Raw genomic sequence first — 9,497 nt, 5'->3', positions numbered from 1 at the left:
AAATGTTTTGTTGATTGTGCCGAAAACTGAGCCTTAGTCCCTTTGACTGATGCGATGTCAGTTAATTGAGTGATTGGTCAGCCGCAATTTGACCCGTACCTGTCGCAGGGCTGGGGTTGCGGGTAAAAATTCGGTTGAATGAATTAGATAATCGGCCTTTTTCTTGTTTTAGGCCATTTATTATATCTCTATTTCACACGTGTAATTAGTTGAATTTAAATAGTTTCTTATTTAGTTAGTTGAATTTAAATAGCTTCTTATTTTGTAGTAATGGCCCTAGTTTTCCCTAAAGCCTTTTATATTGTTATAATTGCTAGGATTGGAAATTAGTATTGAATTCTTATTGAGGAACTGTTGGGATTGTATCTTTTGTAAATAGACATTTATATAGCCTTCACATGATAGAATGTTAGAATTTATGTTGGTAAGTAGGACTTTTTGCCCTCTTAAGGTTAAGTGGGTGTCTTACTTGACTTATGTGGTGAGTCTTGGGTGGTGTGGGCTAAAATATTCAAGCTGGGACTAGCTGTGACTAGGTCCTAGGTGAGTATTTCGGCCATCATCATAGATAGGTCTTTATAGTCTCGACGAGTATATGTTCACTTTGCTTGATAGCCTTTGTGTTCCGACTAGTGGATGTTTATCCAAGTTGGGGCATGACCTCGGGTACTAATTTTGATAGTATGGGGTCGACTTAAGTACTAGCCGACCCTTCGGTGGTGTCCTTAGGGTACTCACTTCACTTTGTTTTAAAAAAAGTTGTGAGTCTTGGGTGCGGTGGTGTGTATCCGCATGTCTAGGTCTGCGCAGATTTTAGGCTAGGGTTGTGTTGTCTCTTGGCCATGTTTTCTTAATAGTAACCGCTGAGCCAAGATACCGGTTCGATTACCTTCCCTACCTCGTGGTATAGACTTGAGTTACAAAGTGACTATTGACGGGACTAAGAACTTATGCCTGTCTTTGATATATTGCCCTTTCTTGTTTGATGATTCTATGAATCATAGAGGGTGAGATGCAAGCCGGCTATGGTTGATAGTGTTTGGATTACAATTTGTTATATGATTCACATGATAGTTAGTTTGGTCAGTTTAGGGATCATTTGTTAAAATACATGAAAAGTAAATGGTTTATCAAATTGTTTACATGTTACATTACATGTTACATTAATTTTGACGATTCGTGGCTGGGAGGACTCGAAGTTACTCCCCACTGAATTGTGGCTTTCGTGTTTGTATAAAATGCGATTGACAGGTTTTTGATGCTTTGTTGGGGGTCACAGACGGCTAGTGAGCAAGGAACCTTGGACCTAGTTTTGGCTATTTTATTAGTAAACCTTTTACACTTTTGGTTTGTATATAATTTGAAGGGACATATGTCTCCCTTTCTATTTTTGGTTTGTATCCTTATATTTCCGCGTCTTTAGTTATATATGTAAGTTAGTTTATCACCAATTTGTTGCGGGGTTATGACACTCTTCTTGAGTTGGAATTGGTTGTGAATGGTTTAGTTAGAAATTTTTTTTGAAATTGCAGGTTTTGGACTAGTTGAACCATTTACAAACATATCCTACCAGTTTTTCTGTAGAATTTACGTATATAATTAAGGCTAGATTTAAGGGTGTCACAAGAAGAATGATAAGATATTGATATGAATTAATGGAATTAGAGTTGTGGAGCTATGGAAAATAAACAAATGACTAAAGAGTTAGGTAGAAAGAGAGAGGAGATGACTTATTAATTGGCATTATTGAGTAAAAGGAGGGAAAGAGGGGTGGAAGTAAGTTGAGAGAACGTTGACCGGAGTTAAGGAGCATGAAGGTAGGAAATTATAAAATGTACGATATCCCCATTAGAGGGTGTGAGTTAATGGTTATATAGGAGAGCAGGACGACGTGTTAGCCGTGAGTTTCGAGGTATTAAGGGAATAAGAAGCTTGTGGAGTGTGGCAAGATCTGAGATTTTGGTGGGGAGTTAGGTAGCGATATGATAAAGGATAGAATTGGGAATAATGTCGAGGTATGTTTTGTTGATGGATTGCATGTTCGTATTTGGGATGATAACCAAAGAGAGGAAACAGATTGTTATATTAAGAAGTGATAGTAAGAGAGTAGTCACATGAAGGATGTTGGTGTCATAGTAGTGTCACTAGTGGAAGAGGGTGATGTTACTTTAGGGAAGTTAGTTGTCCTAATGAGGTTTATTTTGTGGAGGTGGTTAGTATGTTTGGTAGTGAGGAAGTATAAGATGTGGATATACGAGGTGTTCGCTGGAAGTTGGGTACTGATGTTATGGCTACACTTGCCGGAGGGGTGATAATTGTGTGTAAGAGAAAATATGTTAGGAAGGGCACCTGACTTAAGTCCGGATAAGAGATATTCATTGTCAAGTGGTAACTTACGTGATCAGGATTGACTAGTTAGATGTGATTATGGGTCTATGATGTATATAAATGTTTGTGTGAGGTTCTGACCTCACGAGAAGCGGTAGGGTGTGATAGTCATAAAGTTGTTATATGAATGTTTGTGATATATGTTGGGTACGACAATCTATTGGAATAAGGTTCAAAAGGTAATAATTTGATTGATCTGGCATGGATAGTTAAAATCGTATGTGTATTGATGATACATGTTTATTCCGTGAAAAGGTATGGATGATAGGCATTAGATTCTTGTATGTTTATTCCGCATAAAATGTTGTGTTACGGTCGAGTAAAGCAGTTTTGAGTAAGTTTTCTTGTCCGGAGAGTTATACTGAGTCAGTGTTTGTGGGAATTATATGGGGGCGTGATGTTTATCGATGTGGTTGTTGTGCCTCGGGTGGTGATCCGGGCACGGTACTTTGTGTTGTGATGCGGGCATTTTCGCGCTGCGGTGCGGCTGTTGGTGGCGGTGTTGCGATGCCGTCACCGGTTGTGGTAGAGTATACGGGGTGGTTATGATTTGAGTTTTGAAAGTACAGACCAGTTATGCACAGATTGTTGTTTTGTTGTTGTTCTTGTGAGTTTCGGTTAGACATGTAGACTGTTGTTTTGTTTGTTGATGTTTCTTACCAGTTTCAGTTTGGAAATGAGGGTAGAGTATGATATGAAATAGAGTTGTATATGTTTTCGTTGTTACCATGGTATAGTGATATTCTGTTGATGGGACACAGTTGTGATAGGTTATTACAGTAATTTTGATCTTGTTCTAGATGAGGCTTTGGTAGACATGGTAATGATCTGATGTATGCAGGTGGTTCATAATCCTTGGTTGAGACAGTGAGTGTAGGGTGTTGGGTAATTAGTGTCGTGTTAAGTTATGTATGAGTCTTGCGGTAATGAAAGAAAGGAACTTGAGGATCGAGTGTGAGTGTACGTAACAAGTGTGGATCGTGAGTTATGCTTTTGGCGATAAGAGTTTTATATAGGTTATATAGAGAGGTATGTCATGTCGCGGTAATGTGGAAGAGTTATAGTGTTGGTTATGATCAGGATTGTGTGGTTTTGGTTAGATGGAGTGCAGAATAAGTCGAGGTATGAAAACTGTTTAAGTAAGAGAGCCTTGGATATAGGAATAGTAAGTGTTTGGATTATAGGCGGGTATCTTTCACATGTGGTGGTGATGAAGATAATGAGAGGTATAGCTAAGGATCTAGTATTAGTGAGTTACGAGGACGTAACATGTGTCTTAAGAGGAGTAGGATGCGGCAAAGAGCGTTTGAGGGTTGTGCATGTCGTAATATTATTGGACGTAGAGTGTTGGTATAGCATAAGGAATGGATGGGTACATATAGTGGTTGATAGTGTTAAAAGGCCATGGCTGTGCTTGTAGTAGTTCGATGTTTAGGAGTGTGAGAATTTTTTTTTTTTTTTTTTCGATAGTGTTGATAGAAGTGGATGATGATATTTATGAGTTCGAGAGTTTTGGCAGCTGGATGATGATGTTGATGACTGTGAGTAAACTTCGAGGATGAAGTTCCTTTTAAGGGTGGTAGAATTTAATATTCCGTTTTGATGGTTGATCTTCTTTTGTGGATTGTCTTGGTATTGAGTGCTATTGGATGTTATGGAAGTGAGACAAGATTGGCAACATTATTTTGTGGTTATTCGATAATATTATGGAGTCAATATCGAGAGGATACGTTATCTAGTAAGCGTGGTTAGTGGAGCTGGTTTTAGGTGTCCATGTTTTATAGGTTGGGTTGGAACTTCGGGGACGAAGTTCTTTTTAAGGGAGGAAGATTGTAACACTACGGATTTTTATAAGCTAAGTACTCGACCGAGTAGAGCCTACTCGACCGAGTAGTGTCAAGGGTGTAGTTTGTTTGGGTTCTGCCGAGGAATACTCGGCCGAGTATGATGAATACTCGACCGAGTAGAGGATACTCGGCCGAGTATGCCCTATACTCGACCGAGTATCAGGTCTGGCGAGTAATATTTCAGCGGTTTGATGCGGGAGTGTTTGGGGTTGTTTTATATTCAAAGTCAGTTTCTAAAACGTCATTTCAACTCTAATCATTTTACGATCTCTCTAATCACTCCCCAATCATTCTCTAATCTCTTTGTGTGTGCAATTGTCGTAATCCTTGCGCGTAATCTCTCATCCTACTGTTGGTAAGTTCATTTCCCATGTCATTTATGTTCTTTTAGGGTTACTGTATATATGGAATTTGGGAAAAGGGGGAATTGTGCAATGTGTGATTGTGTTATATGGTTATTGTATAGGAGAAGACTTCATAGAGGAGCCTTTCTGATTGTTCGGTTTCCGTCTCTTTGTTGATTGCTAAGGTAGGGTTTCCCTACTCAGTTCTGTTTAATTAATTTGAGATGTTGTGATTGTACTGTGTATAATTGTTGTTATCTGCTGATCATCGGAGGATGGGTGTTGTGGTGACGGTGTTGGTGTTGGTGTGGTTATGTTGTGACGGTTGTGATGTTGTGACAGCTGTGATGCTGTGTGTGATTGTGGTGGAGTCACTTGCGGGAGTGGCTTCACACCCTAGTTCGCCCTCCGTGGAACCCGTCACGGGAGGGGATGTGCACATTAAGGGACAGGGATTGTTAGTCGCTCGTTGATGAGCTGGACTAGGTGGGGATGGGTGCGGTCACCCATTTGGCGGCGAGGATTACTGTTGCGATGGGTAATCTGGCGGGGCTACACACTTCGGTGTGTAGTCGGTTCATGTGTGAGATCGATGATCAGTTTGGTGGTAATGTTTGTTGTCTTATGTTGATTGAGTAGTACTGACCCCGTGTTGTTGTTTTGTAAAACCTGCGGTGATCCATTCGGGGATGGTGAGCAGATTATGACAGGTGATACATTACTGAGCTTAGGGCAGTCATGGGAGAGTCACCACGCTGGATTAGATGACACCATCACGAGCCTTAGTTATTGTTTTGGTAGTTGTTGCCTTTTGGATAATTCGTTTATTAGATTTTGGAGACTATGTAACTTTTATAACTACCGTACATTAATAAATGTGTTTGGACTGTTGCTTTTGATATATACTAACCTCGGGCAACCGAGATAGTAACAACTTTTCATGCTGGGGTAGTCCTGGTTAGGTACCTTGGTATGAGGGGGTGTTACACTCCATGTCTGTCAGCCGGTATGTCCCCGGCCCCATTTCTTCAACCACCCTATAGGGTCCCTCCCAGTTGGCCGTCATCTTACCATGGATGTTTCCTTTGTTGGTTGCGGCCAACTTTCTCAGGATTAGATCTCCTACTCTCAAGTCCCTTTTGTGGACCCTACGGTTGTAGGCTCTTCTCATTCGGTTTTGATATACTACCAAGTTGAGCCGTGCCGTATCTCGACTTTCTTCGACCAGGTCTAGGGAGGCTCTCAGGCCTTCTTCATTTTCGACTAGGTTAAAGGTTTGCGTTCTGAATGTCGGCACCGCTGCTTCAATTGGCAGGACGGCCTCAGACCTATAGACTAGGTGGAATGGACTGTACCCTGTTGCTTCTTTCTCCGTGGTTCGAAGGGACCACAGGACGCCGGGTAGTTCATCAGCCCATCTTCCCTTTAGATCTTCAACCTTCTTCTTCAACCCGTTCAGTATTGTTTTATTAGCTGCCTCCGCCTCCCCGTTGCTCTGAGGGTGGCAGACGGAGGAGTATGCAAATTTGATACCGAGCTCTTCCAACCAATTCATCACCGTGTCGCTCCAAAACTCTCGGCCGTGGTCAAATACAATGACTTGGGGCAACCCAAAACGAGTTATGATGTTCTCCCAAATCACCTTTCTTACGGCCGTCGTGGTCTTGGCAGGTACCGCGACAGCATCGACCCATTTGGTGAAGTAGTCAACGGCGACAATCAGGTACCTCCTTCCTCCGGAGGCCGTCGGAAATGGTCCTAATAAATCCATCCCCCACTGTGCAAATGGTAGGGGATTAACGGATTGCGGAGTCTCGGGAAGGTGCATGTATTAATGAGCATGCATCTGACAATTCTTGCACTTCTTGGTTTTTGCCCTGGAATCTTTCTGCATGGTAGGCCAGAAGTAGTCAGCTCGGAGAGCTTTGTGGGCTAGCGTTCTCGCCCCCATGTGATGTCCGCAGATGCCTTCGTGAATCTCTGTCAGTATAAGCTCCGCGTCGGTTGGGCCGACACATTTCAAGAGTGGTCTTATTCTGTACAATTCTCCTTCGAACACAAGTACCTTGCAGCGATCCTTCTTATCTTCTGAGATAGACTGCGGTCCTCCGGCAACTCTTTTGTCAGCTTGTATTTCATTATCGGAGTCATCCACGTCGTCTCGGGTTCGATGTCGCCCACCATGCCGACGGTCTCAGTGATTCTTTTAGCATTTCTGATATCCACCAGCACGGTTCCACTGACATTTTTTATGCTTGAACTGGCAAGTTTTGAGAGAGCGTCGGCTCGGTTGTTCTCAGACCTGGGGATGCACTGTATTTGGAAAGATTTTAATTTTGAGGTGTCAGCTTTTACCCTCTCTAGGTACCTTACCATCCCATCGTCTCGAGTCTCATACTCTCCTCGGATTTGATTAGTCACTAAGAGCGAGTCAGTTTTCAACACAATATGCTCCGCCCCGGTAGCACTAGCTAACTCGACTCCAGTTATCACCGCCTCATATTCGGATTCGTTATTTGAGGCCGAGAAGGTAAACTTCAAGGCGTACTCAAACTCGTTTCCGTTAGGGCTGATGATAAGGATGCCGGCTCCTGAGCTGTTCGCCGTGGAGGACCCGTCGGTATACACTTCCCATACGGCGGGATGTGATTCTTCTTAATACGTGCACTCGGCCAAGAAGTCTGCAAGCGCTTGCCCCTTTATCGAAGGCCTCGGCTTGTACTGAATGCCAAAGCCGGAGAGCCCCACTGCTCATTTGATAAGTCTGCCGGATTTTTCGAATTTTTCTAATGCTTTCTCCAATGGCTGGTCGGTTAAGACCGTCACGGGATGTGCGGCGAAGTAGGGTTTCAGCTTCCTTGTGGCAACGACGACGGCGAGGGCTGCCTTTTCGATTAGTGGGTAATTTCTTTCGGCAGCCAGCAGTGTATGGCTGATAAAGTAAATTGGGTATTGCTGCTTATTTTCTTCCCTGACGATTACGACACTGACCGTGGCCGAGGTAACTGCTAAGTATAGGTATAGCGTCTCCCCGGCGTCGGCACAGACGGGGGTCGGCGGTGTCGAAGGTGGGCTTTTAGTTGCAAAGCCGTGCTCGTTCCTCCCCAGCTAAAGTTTTTATTCCCCTTCAAACACTTTAAAGAACGGAGTGCTCTTGTCGGCCGACCGAGAGATGAAGCGGGCGAGAGCCGCCATCCTTCCGGTCAGCGTCATAACCTCTTTTCGATTTCTCGGCTCCGGTTGGTCTAGTATTGCTTTGACTTTCTCCGGATTGGCATCAATTCCCCTGGCGCTGACAAGCACGCCGAGGAACTTGCCGGCCCGGACACCGAAGTTACATTTCTTTGGGTTAAGCTTCATTTTATATTTCCTTAGTGAATAAAATGTCTCGCCTAAATCGGCTAAGTGCTCGCTGTCAGACTTGCTTTTTACAATAGCATCGTCGACGTAAGCCTCGATGTTTCGCCCTTTTTTATTTTGGAAAACTTTGTCCACCAACCTAGTGTAAGTTGCGCCAGCGTTCTTCAAACCGAACGGCATCATTTTATGCATGAATGTGCCGTGACTGGTGATGAATGCGCATTTAGGCATATCTTCCTCGGCCATAAATACCTGATGATACCCTGAGAAGGCGTCTAGTAGACTTAGCATAGTGTAGCCTGCCGTGGCATCAATTAAACCATCTATTCGAGGCAAGGGATAGCAATCTTTAGGGCACGCTTTATTAATATTGGTAAAATCAACACACATCCTCCACGCCCCTGACGATTTCCTCACCATTACCACATTTGCTAGCCACTCAGGGTAAGTACAAGGCATGATAAAGCCCGCCGCTAATAATTTGTCTATTTCAGCTTTGATGGCCTCATCCTTCTCAGCCGAGGAGTTCCTCATCTTCTACTTGACCGGCCGAGCGGTGGAGAGTACGTTCAGCTTGTGAACGATCACCTCCCGGCTCACGCCTGGCATCTCGGCAGCTGAGTATGCGAAGACATCTTTGTTCTTCCTCAGTAGGTCTAGGAGATCAGCTCTGAATTTTGGCTCCAGGTCGACATCGACAGTTATGGTGCGCCCTGGGTCAATTTCCACTTCCTCGGTCTCGGCTCCTTCGACCATGCCGACATTAGTATTCATCGGTTCGCCCTCCTGCTGCAAGGATGGGCTCTTCCCTTTCTCCGATTTTATCGCCACTTTGAGGGATTGCATGTTGCACCCCCTGGCAGACACTTGGATATTAACTATTTCATCTTTCTCGTCCTTTGAGACGAGATTTTGTGCTTCCCCCCGGTCCGAGACGTACATCAATGTCAGGGCCCGAATGGACATCACTGCATCGACCTCGCTCAAAGTGACCCGGCCTATGAGAACATTGTAGGCAGACGAACCATCGATAACCACGAACTCAGATAAAATGTTTTTAGCCGCATTCGCTTGGCCGAATATCACCGGCAGTCTGATTGACCCCAGGGGCACCAGGCCGGCCCCAGAGAAGCTGTATAGCGGGTTAATGCCGGGGCTTAGGTCTCCAATCTTCAGACCGAGATTAAGAAAGCACTCCCTGAACATGATGTTTGTGTAGGCGCTGTGTCAATCAGGCACCTTTTGACCAAGTGGTTGGCTATATCCAGGTGGACTACAAGCGGGTCGCTGTGCGGGCGACGACTCCCTCGTAGTCCTTCTTTCCAATGGTTATATCGGGGATGGTGGAAGCGGGGATCGCTGTTTTAGGTACAAAGTTGATGGCTTGGTATAACTAATTTAGGTGTCGTTTGTGCCCATTAGCTGACCCACCGTTCTCGTTTCCCCCGATGACAACCTGGATTACTCCCATCCGTTGGAAAACTGATTTTCTATTCGCCCCGTCGGCGCTTGTTCCTGGGCCTCCGGCTACATACTTGCTGAGGCCCCCCTTTCGGAT

This window comes from Silene latifolia, chromosome Y (genome assembly GCF_048544455.1).
Source record: "Silene latifolia isolate original U9 population chromosome Y, ASM4854445v1, whole genome shotgun sequence".
Taxonomy (NCBI): domain Eukaryota; kingdom Viridiplantae; phylum Streptophyta; class Magnoliopsida; order Caryophyllales; family Caryophyllaceae; genus Silene; species Silene latifolia.
Note: the sequence above shows the minus strand (reverse complement) of the source record.